The sequence below is a fragment of the Dipteris shenzhenensis genome, chromosome 19 (assembly GCF_047967505.1).
Source record: "Dipteris shenzhenensis isolate YYH24624 ecotype China chromosome 19, Dip_SZ_1.0, whole genome shotgun sequence".
In the NCBI taxonomy this organism is placed as follows: Eukaryota; Viridiplantae; Streptophyta; class Polypodiopsida; order Gleicheniales; family Dipteridaceae; genus Dipteris; species Dipteris shenzhenensis.
The window spans coordinates 16,579,150-16,600,967 of record NC_141614.1 but is presented as its reverse complement, the minus strand read 5'-3'; positions in this window follow the sequence as shown (position 1 = coordinate 16,600,967).

Sequence of the window (21,818 nt, the reverse complement as noted above, 5' to 3'; positions counted from 1 at the left end):
CATTCTTACTATTTGAGAGATTAATGGATTGAAGGTTTGAAGCTCATAGGAGACAAAGGAAGAGAAAGTCGGTTTCAACATGAGGACAATAAAACTAATTGGAATATTTTGACTTATGTATTATACCTTTTTGAAGACTATGAATTTAAGTCAGTTTCAACAATGTATTATATATTTTTGAAGACTATGAATTTTAATGAGGAGAGGCACGCACACTACTTAGTAGATACACTAGTACTACTACTAGCCTACGACTATTAAGCCTAGTAGCACCAATGTGATTTTGAGCCTTGTATCAGCCTTTCGATAATTTTCTTTCATCGTTAGTGTAATAGAAATTATTTCTTCTATTAGAAGAATCTTGCCAAATTTATTCAAAGTGATGATTTTGTAGTCTACAGCCACTATCCTCTGACTCTCAAAAATATATTAAATGTGAGCACCCATTTATCTTGTATGATCCTATGCTGCGATAGGACATTACTAGAATTAAAAAAATATGAATTGATATGGCGATGTTCGGTGTGAAATAACTAAATCAAGGATTTAATAAGAAAGAAAACAATCAGAATCAATAGGCTATTAAATGGCTCAAATGTGCACAGAAATTATAATGTGCCTCCCAACTCTTATGCATTCCAGCTCCTCATGTTTGACAAGAATGCAAACAATAATGAAATCACATTATCTTTAGTTTCAAAGCAAGAAAAGCACAAAAAATAAATGCAAATGTATTGGATGAGGAATAAATAGATATAGATATAGATAGACCTATATATATGCATTCATAGATATAATGATGATTAAAGTTGGACGGTCGTAATAATATTATGTGTACTTTCATTGGGATTAGGACTACTATTGGTAATATTGTATGTAGTAGTAGGAGAACTACCATTAAGGAACACTCTAATAAAATTACTAATGGTAGTGACAAAACTACCACTAGTAGTTTGGTAATTACCCCTAACATGTACAATAAATATTTGATGGGTAGCTAGTATTAGGTCAAAAGGCCCCAATTGTGCTATAATAATGGACCAAAAAAGGGAGTGCTATAGCATCACCTAAGGGTCACTTTTTATCCATGAAAGAAACAAGTCGGTGCAACCTAGGTCATACAGATCTAGGTCATGTGGAGTGGTTCATGTCTCTTTCCTTGATAAAAAAGTTACACTACCTTTGATAGTAACTACAAAGATTGCTGCCATAGTGCTGTAGAGTAGTCCCTAGGTTGCACCATCATCCTTTTTTGCTTTTGAGCCATTAAGTTTGATCCACTGATTTTATGTAGAATTATTCTACTATATGTTCACATGTCCTTAATAGGATCTTGATGTAATCCCTTCCATTGTAAGTACTTTTACTATAAGTTTCACATATCCTTAACAAACCACTAGGCTTCAACACAGATTCATTCTTATGTTTCAAGCCTCAAACTCAAACACCCTTGTAAAAGGGATAATGTATTAAAGCTACATTCAATCCATCAAATCTTTTGAATGACATTTCTATTGAAAATTCATGTGTCATCAATAGGATTTCATCCATTATATGGTCATTTGTCTTTAATGGTATGTCTAAAAATTTATGTATCTTCAATATTATTTCTCTCATGTGTTCCAATGTCTTCAAAAGGATACCTTTATTTATGTCCAAACTTGAGTATTGATTTGTATTTATCAAACCCAATTTCACTCCACCTATTCTTTAGAATGAAAATTTTTTGCCAAAAGTGGGCCAAACGTAAGGTCTTTCCACATATTCTTAAGAATGAAAATTTTGGCCTTACGTTGCCAAGTCTATGGAATGAGGGTAAGGCCAAAGTTTGGTACGGTACATTAGGTCTTGATTAATGCTTCTTTAGGCTTGAATATTTAATGCATTAACTTCACGACTATTATTTATGCTTGAACTTGTAATGTATTAATTTCATGACTTAGGATTTTATGAAGTTATATCTAACATGTCCTAAATTTAATGGAAATTAATATCCTACATAACACAACCAAGTATCATCATATCCCTTCCCAAAATCATTACTACCTAGCAACTCTCATGGCATTTTCACTGCGTTGCATTTGAGTTAGTTATGATGAAGAATGTTGCCTGCCTTTGGAACCTCTTAGAGTTACCGTAAGCATGATCTAATTTCATGTACCCTAAAACTTGAGACTTGGAGATTCCCATATCACACCAGCGGTAGCTGTCTTGTCCACTCTCAACGCTAATAAGAGCTGGGCCCCATAGACCCGGCAAAAGAAGTCTTTTTGGAGGTTCAATTTTTTTTCTCCATCTTCTGTAGGCGCCATGATGAAATAGGATATAGTCATCACCCTACATTTAATGCAAGAATTGACAACATTTTTTGGACCTGACTATGCAGTTTACATCCCAAAATTGGTGCTAAAATTACAGACTAGGAGATTCCCATATCACACCAACGGTAGCTGTCTTGTCCACTCTCAACACTAGTAAGAGTCGGTCCCCATAGACCGGTAAAAGAAGTCTTTTTGGAGGTTCAATTTTTTGCCTCCGCCTTCTCCGGCCCCATGACGGAATAGGATATATTCACCACCCTACATTTAATGCAAGAATTGACACAACTTTTTTTGGACATGACTATGTAGCTTACATCTCAAAATTGGTGCTAAAATTGCATACCGGGCATCTCCATCTGTTGGGGGGTTGTCCTTAGCAACCCCTTGGACTTGCTCTATTTGTCTAGTTGGGTCTCTCCACAAAAATCGGAGTGGGGCCTATTTTCCCCATCTAGTAAAACTATATGCATCAATATGTATGTATGTATGTATGTATGTATGCATGCATGCATGCATGCATCCATGTATGTATGTATGTATGTATGCATGCATGCATGCATCCATGTATGTATGTACACACACACACACATATGTATGTATGTATGTATGTGTACTAAAACTATACGCATCAAATAATGTTGTGGATTAATTTTTGGCATACCCCACCAAAACCAAGACCCCCATTGCAAAGAAAGGTAAGGAACACAAGTGCTTGTTCTTATGCTCATGAGACAACAAAATGCATGACATAGGCAACCAATGGGATCTTACTTTTGATGTTTGTATGTGTGTATGTATGTATATATGTATGTACATACATACATACATACATATATATATATATGTGTGTGTGTGTATATATATATATATATATATGTATATATGTATTTATGTATGTATGTATGTATATGTATATATATATATGTGTGTGTGTGTGTGTGTGTGTGTGTATGTATATATATATATGTATATGTTGATGTATATATTGATGCATACAATTTTGATATATGGAGAAAATGGACATGAAAACCATCTAAATTGGCTCTTGTCATTCGATTTGATATATGACATGATCCCATTTGGATTTGTAAGTTCAAAGATACGGGGTTCTACTTTTAGGGCCTGAATGCCTAAAATAGGTAGTGCGTTAACGCGTTGCCTATTTCATGCATTTAGGCCTCAAAAGTAGGATCCCATTGGCAACACAATGGGGTTCTAGTTTTGAGGCCTAAATGCATGAAATAGACAGCGCATTAACGCGCTGCCTATTTCAAGCGTTCAGGTCCTAAAAGTAGTACCCCGTATCTTTGGACTCGCATATCCAAATGGGGTCATGTCATATATCAAATCGAACGGCAAGATCCAATTTAGATGGTTTTCATGTCCATTTTCTCCATCAACTAAAACTATATTCATCAAATAATGTTGTTGATCAATTTTTGGCATACCCCCTCAAAATCAAGACCCCCATTGCAAAGAAAGGTAAAGAACACAAGTGCTTGTTCTTATGCTCATGAGACAACAAAACACATGACATGGGAAACCAATGGGGTCTTACTTTTGATGTTTGTATGTATGTATGTATGTATATATATGCATGTACATACATACATACATATATATATATATATATATGTATGTATGTATGTATGTATGTATGTATATGTTGATGCATATATGTATATATTGATGCATACAATTTTGATATATGGAGAAAATGGGCATGAAAATCATCTAAATTGGCTCGTCGTTTGATTTGATATATGACATGATCCCATTTGGATTTGTAAGTCCAAAGATACGAGGTCCTACTTTTAGGGCCTGAATGTCTGAAATAGGCAGCGTGTTAACACGCTGCCCATTTCATGCATTTAGGCCTCAAAACTAGGACCCCATTGGCAATACAATGGGATCCTACTTTTGAGGCCTAAATGCATGAAATAGGCAGCGCGTTAACGCGTTGCCTATTTCAAGCATTCAGGCCCTAAAAGTAGCACCCCGTATCTTTGGACTTGTATATCCGAATGGGGTCATGTCATATATCAAATCGAATGGCAAGATCCAATTTAGATGGTTTTCATGTCCATTTTCTCCATCAACTAAAACTATATTCATCAAATAATTAACGGGTTGCCTATTTCAGGCATTCAGGCCCTAAAAGTAGCACCCTGTATCTTTGGACTTGCATATCCGAATGGGGTCATGTCATATATTAAATCGAATGGCAAGATCCAATTTAGATGGTTTTCATGTCCATTTTCTCCATCAACTAAAACTATATTCATCAAATAATGTTGTTTATCAATTTTTGGCATATCCCTCCCAAAATCAAGACCCCCATTGCAAAGAAAGGTAAGGAACACAAGTGCTTGTTCTTATGCTCATGAGACAACAAAATGCATGAAATAGGCAACCAATGGGGTCCTAATTTTGCTGTATATATGTAAGTATGTATATATGTATGTATATACATATATATATATCTATATGTGTATATATATATGTGTGTGTGTGTGTGTGTGTGTACACACACACATACATACATATGATGTATGTATACATATGTATATATCCATGCATATATTGATGCATATCTTGATGGATATATTCATGCATACAGTTTTGATTGATGGAGAAAATAGGCATGAAAACCATCTAAATTGGCTCTTGCCGTTCGATTTGATATAGGACATGATCCCATTGGGATTTGTAAGTTCAAAGATACGGGGTCCTACTTTTAGGGCTTGAATTCTTGAAATAGGTAGCTTGTTAACGTGCTGCCTATTTCATGCATTTAGGCCTCAAAAGTAGGACCTCATTTGGTCCTACATGGGGTCCTACTTTTGAGGCCTAAATGTATGAAATAGGCATCGCGTCTATTTCAGGCATTCAAGCCCTAAAAGTAAGACCCCGTATCTTTGGGATTACAAATCCAAATGGGATCATGTCATACATCAAATCGAATGGCAAGAGCCAATTTAGATGTTTTCATGCTTATTTTATCTATTTAATAAAACTATATGCATCAAATAATGCAAGATCCCCATTGGAAAGAAAGGTAAGAAACACAAGTGCTTGTTCTTATGTTCATGAGACATTAAAAAAGAGGCATGGTATCCCAAAAATGGCAGCACGTCAATGCGCTGTCATTTTTGGGTTACCAGGTTTCTTTTTTGTTGTCTCACGAGCATACATATGGAGGTTATTATACAATATAACTAAGAAGTAGTATTGAAGTAGTTCTACAATTTGGATGCATTAAGAGCATTCATATAACAAGAAAGAATATAATAATTGAATACATTTTTTTTTCAATACATATTGCTAGTGAGACTACCAAAAAGAGGCTCTACCCCTCATGATGTCTCTGGATACAGAATATGAGATTACTTGATGCTTGGATTGTAGCTGGAAACGTTGCGTGGGCAAAGCCACTATATGCCTCAAGTGTTGGAAATTGATGTATGGCTCAAGTGCTAGAATGTGCAAATCATGGCCAAAATCAAGATCCCTTAGAGATTCCATGAGGGCTATCCTTTTACTACTACACACGTCACCTTTAGTCGAGGGCAGAACCATTCGTCATCACAGGCAGCAGGTTCATGGGATCCCATCCCATGATCCAAGGCATTATTCAAAGATAATGTATTTCTAACCATTCCCAAATCGAGTTTGCCAATTCCTAATCTGATTGATTTCATTTACTGGATTTGCAATGCTTGCAAAGCCCTTGCTTAAGCTTGAATGAGCCTCTTGATTTTGGGGGTATAATGGTCAAAAATGGCTTAACACGCGCAAAATCAAGAGGCTCGTTCAAGCTTAAGCAAGGGCTTTGCAGGTCTTGTTTTTGGGTGGCAAAAGCATGAAAAATGATAGTGCATTAACGTGCTGCCATTCTTATGCTTCCCTCTCCAGAAACAAGACCCCCAAGCTATTCATTGGAGATACCAAAATGAGGGAAAGGATGACGTGAGGAGTAGAGGAGCTAGCCAATGAGGGGAAGGACGGCCTTGGAAAATCTAGCAACAAGCATGATGCAAGGAGGTGAGAAGGCTAAGAAGCAAGGAGGTGAGGAGGTGAGGAAGCAAGGAGGCGAGGAGGCAAGAGGCAGTCTTGAAGGGCAACAAGAGGGTGGAGGTGGCCGAAAGAGTAAGCAGGAAAGGGAGGGATGGAGATTGCTTGCAAGAAATGCTTGGATTAATGCTACAAATGCCATTTTTTCGTGTGTGTTTTGCAGCATGAAATTTTTATGGCATATTTCTTTTAAAAAATACAACATTGTTGTGATTAATTACGCTACAAACAACTCAAGCCGTAAAGCACCATGGATTAGTACAACAATATACATCACAAATGGATGCATCCACTCATATACATCATTGATGGATGCATACACTTATACTCACATCAATTTCCAATATTGTATTAGATGGACCCTTAGCATACATGTGTGCATAGAAGACCATTTCCTACATTGATCCCTGATTTCATAGTTAAATTATTCCCTTTCTCACATTCTAACATGTGAAGATTTAATGTACATGCATTATGGGCACATTATATTGCAGTTTATGACTAACTTTTTTTATGAATGCATGATACTTGTATATGGTCAAAGAAGGTATATTATCATTTTTAAATGACAACATTACTCTATGCTCCATTTTATCCTATATTAGAAACTATGATCACTAGATATTACATAAATGTATTGCTCCATTATATCCTATACTAAAAACTATTCTGACCCAAATACATAATGTCAATTGAGGTTAGTACTTATGACAAGTGATGAAAACATTCTAATGGTATGAATGAGATCTTGTAAATTTTGGATATATAATATGGATACTATGTTGATTGAGCTATGACCCTTTTCTAAGGAAATATTTTCAACTTAATTACTAAATACATACTTACAATGGTGACCTTATTCCCATCTATATGTATAATTAAGTTTTACTTTGTGTTAAAAAAAAAGCTTTTGCATAAGGTTAAAATTCGAATAGTATTTATATTTGTTTAAGACTACCCATTGAGTTGGCTCCTATCCTTATATTGAACATGATAATGTTCATAAAGATTTTATGAATATAAATAGATAGCATTGGCTCTCTTTTTAGTGGTTGGGAATGAACCCTAAAAGTATCCTGAAACGACTATGTATTCCCTTATTTGTAGCATGGAAGTGATCATGGTAGAGTGGCATAATCACTATTTTGCTTTTTTCATAGGTTCTTTTGCTACTCATGGTTGGCGGATACACCACGGCATAGATCCGAATAGATATTTGGTTTTTTGCTTCAACTTGCTTGACTAGACTTTCCTTGATGATTGTTTGATTGTGCCTGATGAGTGGTCACTGGCTTAATTGATGCATTAAGTGCAATGTTTTCCTTAAAGTTTTTCATACTACAGGATACGAGTTTGCTTATAGGGACGGAAATAGAAGCTTGTTAACGCCTGGTGCATATTTTTCGTTAGATGTAGCAGGGTACTAGTTACAGAGTGTCTTTGCCAATTATTTCACTTAAATCATGCTCCTCTTATGCTTGAGTTTTTAACATAATAGTCTATAGGATACTGGATGAGCAATCAACATAGTGGTTTAGATGCATTCATTTCTAGTTCCGATAGAACTATCATTCAGACATTGGTCATAATAGAAGTATGGAGGGCTAAAATCCTTTTTTGGCTCCCTAAGTTTTTTAAAGCATGGTATTGTCCAGATTACATAGGTATTTTCACTAAGCAAAATTAATCCTTATGATGAAAATGTGTTTTTTTTCTTTTGACATAGTTGGTTCTGTTTCCATGTTTTTGGATCGAATGTATGGACGATCTTCTGCAAGCATAAAAGACATGATATTTATATGTAGCTCATGATCATGTTTACATATTTTCAATCATATATTCTACCTTGTGATCGATCATTATCTTGCTGTGTGGATGTTCAAATCTGAGTAGTGTTTGCTTTTTTTATCGCAAATTTTATGCATTGTTGTGTCTCTACCTCTCCACGATGACTCAAATGTGATAGTATGGGGATGAAAGAGAAGATAATTGTGAGTTTCAGGCATGCCTTCATTGTTGGAATATGTTTAATTTGCTTATGATCACATCAATTGTTCCAATGATATTGAGAGGAATAAGATGCTGGATGAGGTTCTCGCTTGCTTGAAACCTATTTAATCTTGCTCGCTTATTTGGGGTTGCTCACTTTTCTCCGCTCACTTTTTGGTAATCCTCCCTGTTGCAAGGGGGGGGGGTATGTTGATATTATCGATGTATGTTGTCATGCGTGGTCAGATATGTCCTCTCTAGACCACTGAGTCTTTGTACATCCATGCATGATGGGCCCCTGAGCCATGCTAGGTGAGCCCCCGAGCCTGTTGTGCCATGCTCTCACTAGCCTCTGAGCCATGCTCACTTGCCTTTGAGACTGCGTTAGGACCATGTTTAGTTGAGTCTTTATGGTCTGTATCATTGTGATAGTGACAGTTGTTGATTTCTCATATATCCTCCACCCTCACTCCTCATACATCCTCCACCCTCACTCCGTAGGGGGGTTTGTTGGGTATTTCCGGAGTCTAGGGTGTGCCACCTAGGTGATGATGTGGTAGTCTAGGTCTAGGCAGTCTAGGGTTTCATACTTATGAGCATTGTACCGTCAGTTTTGTTATTGATGATTATGGATTTGCTTAGCACGTATCTTTGGCTTCCACCTTGATTCTCTATCTCTTACATGGCTGCCCTCTTCTCAGCTTTATTAACAGCAGCAGCATCCTCTTGTGAGGCTCTCAAAGCACCCAGAGTTAAAGTGCACACCTTCATCTCCAAAACCTCATGTTCCTCAGAAGTGGTTGACTCCGTACAAGAGTCATACCCATCATATTTTGTACTTGCAGATTCAGACGAGATTTCCTTCACCGCCTCTTTCTTCGCATTCTTCAAACTGTATTTTACTTTCTTATCACCATCATGTAGGATCAGCTCATTTGTTGCCCACTTCTCCTCCGCACCAACTTGACGCAGCCAAGGCCTTCCCAAAATGATGGGATAAGCATTCTTATCAGGCTTGGTAGGAAGCACATGAAAGGTACATAAGGCAGAAATATCACACACATCCACCCTCACACCAGTGATAGCCCCTGGGGACTTTGTTCTAGAGTTATCAGCCATCTTTATCTTGTACAAGGACGGGGCATTAATTTTTAGACCAACCTCTTTCATAGTCTGCTCACTTATAACATTGACAGCTGCTCCTTCATCAACATAAGCATTCTTGATGGGCAGGCCATTGATGGAGGCCGCCACAACTGGCACCTGATCCTTTACATCGAGGCTCACATTCTTAGCATCTACGGCACCCTTCTTCTTCCTCGCCCTTCGTGAGCTGGCTGCCTTCATAAATTGCTGTCTTAGAGCTGGACTGACCAGAATAGTGATGTTTGCCTTCACCCCATGAAGATCAGTGATAAGATCATAGCCTGGCACACCTTGGCCCAATGTGAAATCCATCAGACCGATCTTTCGTTTAGAGGGCTTCCTTTTCTTCCTTCTCTCATATACCTTCCCTCCACGGCCTTCGTCTGCACCACTGCTCATTCCATCCTCATGTCCTCTCTTTCCAGCAAATACCTCCACGTCAAGATCCTTCCCATCTGGCTCCTCCTCTGCATCTAACAATGAGACGGGCCTATCATCTTCTTTCTTCGCAGCCAGGCTTGGGCAATCATATCTCACGTGGCCTTTCTCATGGCATTCAAAACACACAATGTTACCACGGTCTCTCGGGACCCTCGGCTCCATCCTTGGCACATTAGCGAGTGGGGCCTGCACCATATGTAGCTTCAGTTCATTGAATTCAGCCATCATCCTCTCTAGGTTCTTTTCCAACTGGCTGCCACTTGTGGAAGGCATGCCATCAGCATTATTTGCAACCGAGGATGTACCTGCTCCTCCTGGAACCAATGGTAATGGCTGAATTGGTTTGGCCTCCAACATCTTCTTCTTTTCCTTGGCCAAAGCTGCCTTCAATGCAGCTGCATAGTTCTGGGGGTCTTTCCCTTGCACCTTCCGCCTTAAGTATGGTTCCAAGCCCGCCAAGAACCGGTTTAGCTTCAAGTGCTCCAATCCTGCTGTGGGCACCAACACAGGTGGCCTCCCGAGGTCACCTTCGGCCTGTGCATGGCCTCCCCCCGCCTCTGCGACTGTGGCCCTTGCAACAGCTGCCTCGTATTTGCCTCAAAACGTACCTCGAAACTTTTAACTGATTCTCCCTCAACTGGCCTACTTGGTCTACTTGAACCAACAAGGTATGCGGAGATTCTTCCACCCCAAACCGTCTCTTCAAGGCTTCTGTGACAGCCCCCAATCATCCTTTACTGCATCCGGCAATGTTCAGTGCCAGGCCAGTGCCATCCCCTCCAAAAAATCAGGAAGGTACTAAGTCCACATCCTATCTGGCCATCTTGACATGCGGCTGGCTCTCACGAAGTTCCTCAAATATGTCTCAACATCTTTCCCATCTCTGCCTAGAAAGATTGGGACCTCCACCATGATGTCACAGTAAGAGGACACTTGCAAGACAACAAAAAAACCAAGGGGAAAGTGCAGTCCCCTACCAACACACGCGGCCCTTTTCACTGAGGCTTCACGAGCACCTGACAGAGGTTTTCAATAAACTCTTCTCCTGAGGCAGTTCCCAGATACCCAGTCAGTAACCTCAAGTTGCAACATGCATCAATAACCCTTCTCAGACTCTTGTAATTCTTGGTCAAACTGATTGTACTAATAGGCTGTACTCTATCAATAGTCAACTGTACTTGCAAACTTAAGACTCCCCATGGCTTGATATATGACAATCAACTGTCAGTAATAATTGTCCAGCATACTGTCAACACCTTCACTTTTTGACCCACAGTAAAAGCTTTCTCTGAGACACTTAATACAAGGGTCAAAATTACTCTTCCTGTGTGCTAAACAAGGTCAAATGGTCAACTGTATGCCCACTTTGACCAACAATTTAGTCTTCAAACATTGCTCTGAACAGTCACAGTTCCAGATCCAGCATGCTCTAACACAATAGCCACAGGGACCTCAAATTCAAATACCTCTGAAGAACTCACAAAGAAAGCTAAATAAGCTGGAAAGAGTGTGGGTGGCAGTGAGTGGTACACGGCGTACGCGTGCCCGGTGGCAAAGAAAAGCTTGTAAACCACTCGAATTGTGCCCTTCATCACTTAAAGTAGTAGCACCGCATTTTCTTCACACCCTTATGCACTCCTTTACATAAGATACTTCTTCCAAATTGCTCAATGCTTCAAGTCAAACATGCACATCCACATGCGTACCAATAGTCAACAGTCCAATTTGTAATGATCTCGTGGTCAACCTTGTTATCATCTTCAACTCTTGACTGGCTCTGTCAACAGTCAATCCCACAGAGCATAAGATTGAGGCTTCACGATGGTCAAAGCTGATAGTCAACCCCCTTAAATTGGCTCCTTAAAAATAATAAAGAAACAAGCATCTGGCATGGTAGATCTGCCATCTTTCCACTTAATTCCCATAGAACATCCACACAAAAACCCATCCAACTTCCATCAACAATCCACGAGCCTCTCACAGGGCATATCCTTTGATTCATCCACAATTCTCCCAAAAACCATTTCTCCCATGAATCCCCCATCCAACCTTCTTTTCCTCCACAAATCTCCCACTTGACAAGGCAAGCATTTGTAACGGGGAGGCTCACGTCGCCATAACCGTTCGATTCCCTTCTCTCTAGCAACAAAATCTTTTCAAAAATTGTAAGCCACGCGAAATACACATGGTCTATTCATTAAACACCGCGGGGGGGTACCGTTTCTGCACAAACCAATCGCAGTTCTGCGCCAAACTCCCAAACACGCACCATCGTCAACCTGGATAAGGGCGGCAACAGTTGTAAAGGCATGCGATGTTCATCATTGAGCGTAAAGGCACACGCAGAGAATTAGCCACAGAAACCTGCTTCGTGCTCAACAACGTACAACGATTGGCTCTTGCGCGTAGGAATTGACTTTACCCCAACGACCCCAATATGCTACCACATCCGACTCCGAGAATCCTCCTCATCTTCATCGCCTCGATCACTGCAACCATAGGTTGCAAACGGGCCCCGTGCGACTTTGTCCATTCACAAATTTTGTGGCTAGTTTCATAATCGCATCACCACGTGCTAGGGTTCGTTCCTATTAATCATTCCACGAGCCACCCATCACCTCTTCCTCTGTGACCTCAAGCGTACCCGGCGTCTCCACCATGTGAAAGCTGCGAATTCATTTTATGTGCTTTAAGATTGCTGATGCACGGGATCCAGACAGGGGTGAAGGAGGAAAAGGGAATTGACAACGATCTTTTTCACAAACATTTCAACCTGCATCCTCTTTCCATTCATGCATATCCCCCCGTACAAGATGCATTTTCTTTCTTTCTATCTCTCAAGCCCCTTTCAGAAATTACATGGTTGACCTGGTCCAAGGTCCACGTCATACCTCTCACCTTGAAAAATGCTTTCTAAAAAAAAACAAGACCATCTCACACACTTGAAAAGAAACGCCATATCTCCCTAAATATAGCTCCGATTCCCATGCTTCTCGAGCCCTCCTGGAGCCTACAGGATTGCCCATCCTCCTCTGGACTCCATAGCGCGGAGGGGTCACAAGGCTCAACTAAAACATGGTATTTTGCCCAAAGAAACGTTTGCAAGTATCGGTAGTATGTACATGAGGCTAGTGTACTATGCAAGCGGGGTGAAAGCTACAATGGAGAGGAGCGATGGAGTATGGCAAAGTATTCGGAGAGATGTAGCACATTGGTGCAAGTCTTGCTTATAGTGTGAAAGAATGGGAAGAAGAATACTGAAACCAGAGTTGAGAAATGTGTTTGTCTTTTGATGTATTTGAACGGTGGGGGATTGATGCTATAGGGCCTTTTTTTTACAAAGAAGTAGTAATATATTCCATTCAAAACAGGGAGAATAAGAGCTCTCTCCCTAGCCTCAACAATGTGACAGAAAAGCCATGGAGGTGGTCTACAATGCCACGACATGCCCAATGGTGTCAAATGAAAAACAACGAACAATCTCATATCCTCATGAAAAAAAAAAAGATCAATCTCTCACGAGCGGCACTAGAGGACCCGATACAACTCTCCCACTGACTATGAATGAATATATCGGCCTCTGTGTAGGGTCGACCTCCCAAAACATGAGCACATCTGGAGCACCATATCCACCAAAGAGTGACACCAGAAATGACTTCCCAAGCCAAACCTGCTTGAGAAGTAGGAAGCGAATCCTGAGCTGGGATAGGAATCAAGCACAAGTCATGCGGATCCATACTACTATACATCAATTCTCCTATGTGAGCATTCTACAGTCGTGCACATAGTTGGAGAGGGAGACACACACATTGTAGTGTAGTGTTTGAGAGTGTAGCATTGGTGTTGAGTGTAGTCAACACTCTTTCTATTGTATGAATTGACATATCAAAGCTTATTGAGCTTCTTGGTGTTATTTTTGGGTTTGGGGATTAGCCCATCATTTGTACGTGGTAGTCATTGCCACTCTTTTCTATTGAATAAAGTATTATTGTTTTCTCCATATTGGCATTGTATTATTGCAAATTGCAATGTGTCTCATTCCTCTCCATCTTCAAATTTTATCAAAGCATACATGACCTGGTCAAGAGAACTCTACATCAGTCTAGAACAACCAAAACGTTGTAGAGGCCAAAGGATTCTAATAAAAAAGATTTGACATGTGTTCCTTCTATTCCTTGGCAGTTAAGTATGTGGAGAGGACACCATCTCTGCCACCAAAGGACCCTCCAGTGGATGTTCATGATAGGGTGGACATTAATATTTCAATCCCACATTTGTGTTTTAAGATTTGAATTAGATGCACGGAAGATGGGGAGTAACAATGAATTTCTCCCACATGTGCATCAATGAAATTTTTTTGTAAACAGGAAAAAAGTTAGTCAAAGTTGTCACTCCATACATCTACTGTCCACCACTATCGCCATAAAAGACTACATTTTGATGGGTGAGGACTTTGCACAAGGTAGAACGAATGAGATGTATGCTAGAGTACATGACTCCTTCTTGCCAGCATGTAACCCTTGCTTGGAATACAAGAAAAAGGGGCAGAAGTTAAATGGGCATGACTTTCGCATAGGACAGAAGTTCGCTACATTGCCTCATTGGAACATTCATTTTGAGGACCATGTGAAGTATGGTTTGGCCATAGCCACAACCTCCTTGGGAGATAATGGATGGCTTGCCATGATATTCCCCATTTCAACTCTCAATAAATTCCACTTCATTAATGCAATCATGGCATGTCATAAAAATCAACTCGAACTAGGGTTTTGAAGAAATTTCCTCAAAATTTTCGCTCAAACTTTATCTCGCTCGAATGCAGTCACTCGATGTTTCGACTTACTCACTACAAGGGAGGTGTTCTCCATGGGAGGGACCGCGTCTCTGCCAAGACTGAATGAAAAAAGCGTGATCACCTGCCTCTGACTTATACAGCAAACACACCAGACCCTCTGTCCCATAAAGCTGCTCCCCAAGTCATCAAGAAGGACTCAGAAGTAATATAGGAGAAAAGTTTGAAAATCTCGATCCAAACCACCCTGGTTTTCCACAAACAGTGCTTGCTGGATTCCTCCACAAGCTGACATCTCATGCATAGTAGACGCTTTTGTATTTGCAGAAGACAAGAACCAAGTTCTTTCCTTTTCATTTAGTGTTTGGGAAAGAGGCGTTGTTGCCAATAGAAGTGGAGATTCTGGCAGTCAAGATTCTAATGAAGTAGATGGATGATACTGATGATATGTTGTAGGAGAGGATTTTGTATTTGCAGGAGCTTCAATTGGACCGTTTGCAGGCACGTTAGCATTATCTTCAAGTGCTGGAGAAACATCAAGCAATTGCTAATCCGAAGGTGAAGGGCAAGAATATCAAAGAAGGGGATTTGGTGCTCCATATGATCATCGGTTGGATAATACTTTTCAGACCAAGTTTCAGACTAGATGGTAGGGTCCTTTTATGGTTGTTCAGAAGTTTGCTAATGGCACATACCGGTTAGCAGACTTGGATGGCAAAGTACACAGATTGAGAGTGAATGGGTTTTGTTTGAAGAAGTATACGGCTCGGCTTATGACTGTGGTACAAGATGCAGTAGAAGACCGAGTGGAGGAAGCATCTATGGAGGTTCATGAAGAAATTTATGAACTTGCAGCATTTTTGTCTTGGGCTGCTGGACATGAATGTCCTAGCAGTTTGTGGGGGAGGGAGAAATATGATGGGCTCATTATGAAAAGGCCTAAAGTTTTTGTACATGATGTAAATCTTGGATATATTGCATATAGTAGCACTAGTAGGGGGTGGGCAATAGCACAGCTAGGCACCTAGTAGGTAGTGCGGATGGGCTAGGAAATAGTGGCTACATGGCAGCACTCTATGACCATTTGGTTTTTGGCTATATAATCATTTCATGTTTTGATAAGAACCCGTTGCAAGACATGATGAGAGCTGGGTTCTCTGTCGATTAAGGATGCGCAGTGTCCATTTGACCTTGGATGTGGGGTTGGTAGTACAAACATTAATGGATGGTCCATGGATACAGTTGTATAGTTTATGGGTATGAATGCATAACGTCATGGACACTTGCTAAGTGTATGCCATAAAAGAAGTCGCATAAAGAATGAAGGGTAGGAAAGCATGTTTTAAGCTAAGACTGGACGTGGCATAAAAAGAGAGAGCTAATCAATGGGTAATCGGCCTACATGTAGATATGGCTTTGCTTTTACGTGAAAAAGCACTTAGTTTATGGCTGTGATCCGCGGCCTATAAGACGTGGGGATTGCAGTGATTATGCATAGGCACATTTGAAGGAAATTTTGTATGTTAGAGCTCTAAAATATACAATAAAAGAAGTATTTCCAATTTAAAATATAGAAATGTGCAAGAAATGTATAAGAATGGTGTAAAGGTAGTGAAAACCTATATATAAATCAATTTACAATCAATTTATGATCAAATTTCTTAACTTCTGTAGCATCATTTCATTAATTTAAGATACGATTTCATGTTCAAAATTTGATATTAACAAAATTAGGGGACGCATACGATGTTGCGGCATTTTTGGACTCAGGTGACAATTTGAATTTGCCATCCATGCAATTCTTCAAGTTACTCAGTACTTTCTTGGAGATTGCAATTGAGAAAGAGATTAGAGGATTGCTCAATTCTTCTATTGCTGTTAATGAGCATGTGAAATTAATCAGTAATCTAGATTTTGATTGATTTGATGGAAGGTGGATCATGATGATATGGATGACTACCACCGGGCTTGCATGCGATTAAGTAGAGTGCAGTAAATTGCCAGTCACTGTGGTGGCACGTAGGGACCAATTGGCAACTCGGATTTTGATTGATCAAAATTGATTACATGATTGTTTCGACATCAGCCATTGAGCTTGCATGATTATCCGAACCATCGGTTTGAATTTGATTAAAAGTTGGATCCCACTGCAAAACTTTTATGGGTGCACCCCCATAAAGCCAAACTCTCCAAGAACCCAAGGCAATGAGAAGGGGGTCATGGTCCAGGTACCACTCTAAATGTAAACCATGCTCAATAAGGCCTACAATCCTGACCGGTTGAAAGGGAACTTCTAAAAGTGCATCTTCTGAAGATTTAAGCAATCTGCCACCAGAATGCACATTAAACACCAAGGAATCCCCACGTGAAGAAGTAGCAATAACTTGCAAAGGAACACCTGTACCTGTAGAGGCTCCCATTCAAGGGTGAGAATAAGGAGGCAAGGCATCTATATTCAACCACTCCCCTGGAATAGCTGCCTCAATCTATTGAATCCTCCTAGCACTCCCTCTGAGGTGGCTGATAACTTGATGCGGGCACTCTTTTGGAAACAATAAAAAAGCCATCCAAGACCCCAATGTGGAAGCATGGCCTCTCTCCCACCCAGACCACTACATATAGAGTGAACTGCCAAGAGGTCTACCAAGCTCATCAAGAATACTATCATTCCACATGATAGGCTGCCACTCAAACTCCTCCCTGAAAGAAGGGGGGATAGGCTTGTGAAGAGAACTCTTGAAGCTAGCCCAAGCCTGCAGGATGGCAACCATAAGAGGGGAAGATGGTTTCCAGAGTTGGGCCGAAGAAAAAATCCAACTGGTATTATCCCTCCACACACGTCCTGAAGAGGGGGAACAAGACTATATGCTCTTGATAAAGAAATCTTTCCATGGCTCTAGGGGGAATAAGACTGTATGCTCTTGATAAAGAAATTTTTCCATGGCATAAGTCCTCTTATCACCACCTTACATAACAATGTTGTGCACTGCAAATCAGGGTCAATGATATTTAGGTCCCCTTCCTAGGTGGGAAGAATCGAAGTATCCCAAGCCACCCAGGCTCTACATCTTCTGTACCATCTAGCCCACTCCATAAGAAATTCATGATTGGCCTTTTGAGCTGAGTGATACAGCCCTTTGAGCAGCACCAGCATGAGCAAACAAACCAAGCTACGGCTAATAAAACCCAACAACCACTCTAGAAGCAAGCTTGGCTTTGCTCCAAAAAATCAGCTTTCTTTTGATACTTTCAAGCATAGGTGCAAACTGTTGAGCGGAGGTGATACCCAATCCCACTTGGCAACTCAAATATATGATAGAAACACCCCTCTAAATCCAAGTGAAACCAATGTCAGTTCCCTAAACTCCCAAGGGGTCCACTATGTGAAAAACTCATATATCATGTGTGTTCAACCAAATGGATGTCCCCCTATACCTCTTCTGAATGTGTAATTCCCAGGACACAATCACCTCTAATGTTAGGTGCATAAACATTCAGGAATCCAATCTTTTGGCCCCCAACGAGTAACAAAATCCATTGCACTCTAGAGGGAGTAATACTACAATGTCCCATCATGAGGGCAAGAATATCATCTGCCATTGAAATACAAGTATGTTCCCTTGTGCCCAAAGTCGATGACCAAAAAGTGTGACCTGAAAGCAACTTGTCGGACTTTGCACAAACTCTAGCATCCAATTTGTGTTCTTGAAGGAGAAGAATGTCAATGGGCCCTCCAGAAACACCTGCATGAAGTTGCCTATGGCGGCGATGAGGAACACCACCTAGGCCCAATATGTTCCAACTGGCAACTCTCATAAAATAGGATGAGGAGGCCTGGAACACCTTCCATGAGAGGAAGCACCCTTCTTGCTGTAGAACTGCTTGAGAGAGAAGGATACTCTGGTGATGGAGACCCTACTCTGAGAGGAACAACTAGAAAATGCAAAGAACCTACCCAATGGAAGAGGAGACAAACTCCTGATCCATATCCTCTAAACCATTCAACGCTGAAAATGAGTTCTTGACAATTAGCCCAGAAACCGGAGTAGATGGCATGGCTACGATCCCTGCATGCATAGGAGACATCCACTACATTCTTGAGTTCACGTGTGAAGTAGCAGCACTGTGTGCAGGAAGCCTGGATGAGTGGAAGATCAATGCCATTTTGATGCCTTCATGGGTAGGGGCAATGGTAGTGTGTACTCCTTGCCTGTTCGGGATGTATGCTTGCATGGTGCATGCCTTGAAGTTATTTACAAAGTGACAAACCATGGAGAGATCTAGTTTAAAGCGAAACTTCTCAAGCATTTTGTCCAAGCGTGTAGATTTGTCAGCAATTTTGCGCGTAGAATTGTCATTTCTATGCGTAGAATTGGGATTTGGTTAAATATGAAAATTCTAGAGCCTAACTCGACATTTGATTGTATGTTTGGGCTGCTTGACAAGGGGTGGATATCAGCTTCACAAATGTACTTGGACAAGTGACTGGCGGTGAAATGAATTGGCTGACCATATGCACTTGGCTTGGCTTGATAATTGATCTCCTAGGCTAGACTTAGGAACTCATCCCCTTGACTTAGGGGCTTAGCACATGGGAAGAAATAGGATGGGAATGGGAAAAGGTGGTCCAATGCACATTTCTATCCTATTCCCATCCCACCATGTGCTAACAAAAAAAGAACTAGGGATGGGTTTAGGAGGAAGAGGACACATGGCATCAGTTCATGTGTTTAGGAGGTGGGAACCGCGTGGGGACAAGGATACATGTCATCCTTGCATGTTTTTGAACTCCTAAAAAAGGGGAATCCATTCTGGCTGCCAGGGTCTAGAGGCCATGGTCCAGGATGGGAGAAAAAGTGGCTACTCCCATTCTAAATCCATCCTAGACCACTTGGTGTAGGATGGGAGTAATGATGAAAAAAAGATTCCCATCCTAAACCCATGCTAGCCCCATCCATGTGCTAAGGCCCTTAGTAATGGCAGCATATTGTTTGGCCATTAGGGATGGACATTTCTTCATGGTGCTAGATATTGTGGTAGCTTGCTGAGTGAGCCACTCTTGTGTTTCGAGTTGCATCTTCATGGCTAAGGCAACTCCAAACTTCTGCATAGAAGCTTCTTGTGGTGCCGCCCAATAATGGATGGGTTCTTGTGGATCTTCGAGCAGTAGCTGGGAGACTTGAGCCTCTGGACTTGGTGGCGTTAGAGTGAATGAAAGAGTGTCTTCTTCTCCTACCAGGTCAATATACATAACTGGTTCTTGTGGTTCTACCCTTAGCAGGATAGGCTCTTGTGGTTCAACAGGAGATGGTAATGTGGTCCCTTCATGGCCTTCGATCGAGAAGGAAGTATTGGGTGGAGCGACAATGTTATTTGTAGTGGAAGTCATGGGGTAAGGGGGACATCACAGGCTCCTTGGCACAAGAAGGTTCTTGTGGGGCTTATCTTGGCGTTGGGCATATGTACCTCATGACTTGTTGCTGGGATGGTGTTGTCTTTTCGTTCAAGGGAGTAGGTTCTTGTGGTGCTATTTCTTGAGCGTCTTTGTTGTTTTGATGGTCGATGTGATATTTTCGTCCAAACAGGTGCTACTCTTTAAATCTCTTCATGGTGGATGATTGTTGCGGCATGGATGATCACCAGGGCTATCTCAGGGGTATCCTTTTTGGAACTACGCCTCCACTCCATAACCAAGTTGTGCTGTTTTTCTATTGCTGTGGAAGCTCTTCCCGCCATAGCCAAACCTCGAGTGAAGCTTTTCGCCATAGCCATATCTTCTTCCCTCCCTTGTACCCTTTCCCCTCCCTCTCACCCTTTCCTCTTCCTCTTTCCCGTTCTCAAATTACACAACTCTCCAATTTGCTCACAGAAATCGGATGCTTAAGCAGTCCGTCCCCGCCCTCTCCTTCGCATTCATTCCGAGCTTCGTTGCAAACACAAGCAGTACTCTTTCCTAATTGGCACAATAGAAGTTGGGGATTCCACTAGTGACGATTTGTATTAGGACTTAGATAGCTCTTATACTACGGGTGACTTCTCTCCCTTATTGCCGGGAACTGGGTGCTTTTAGTGATTCTCTCTTCACCAACCTGTTCATGCATGATTCCTAAGTAGAGGGTTTACCTGCAACTACAATTGCGATGGTTGGACCGGTTCTTCCTCCTATTTTGCTCGTCTTCTTTGGATGAATCACCTCCTTCCCTTTGGTTGGCTCTTCACATAGCCTCATAGTAGCTTTGCCCTAGACACATGGTAGCAGTTCGATTATGCTAGTTGATTTGGCAATCTATTGTCATGGTCCAATGTCATTCCAGGATCATCTATTTTGGTATAGTTCCTACAAGGGCCACAAAGTACTTGCAAGGTAGTAGGTTATTATGAATAAAAGTTTGAATTTGAATTGAACCTACCACATTGGTGACGTGACCGCTAATTGCAACCATTTCGGAGGATTGCAATTTGGTGGAAATGCTTGCAAAAGGTGTTAAGCAAGACCAAGTTTTGGCTTGCTCCAGTGCCAATGAGAGCTTTGGCTTGCGCTTCCAGACCTTATGTATATAAACACATTGGAATTCTAGCCGGAAACCAATTGTATCTTCCTCCTCAATGTTTACTAGTGTGGCCATGTTTATCGTGATGTTGGCTTATCTCTCCTTGGTTTTGGCCGCATGGTCCTTCGCATTATGAATGGCATGTTGCTTCATGAGCCGGAGTTCTCTCGCTCCTGGTCTTCTTTCGATGCACAACCTTAAGGATTTCTTCTATTAGAGGTCCATAGTACCTTTTGAGTTTACTGCCATTTATATATCCTGCTATCTCGACACCATCAAGTGTCTCGATGCGGACTGTACCTTGTGGTGTGATTTCAGTAACTCAATAGGATCCTAACCCATGGAATTTGAGCTTGCATTTGGTGTTTTTGACATTGAATAGGAAACATAGGTCTCCCTCGTTGAGGTCCTTGGTCTTGTGCCATAGCTTTTTAACCGTCATTCCATGTATTGACCTCAAGCGGGCTTCATCTAGCTTTCTATGGGCAATCAGGTGTTCTGAAA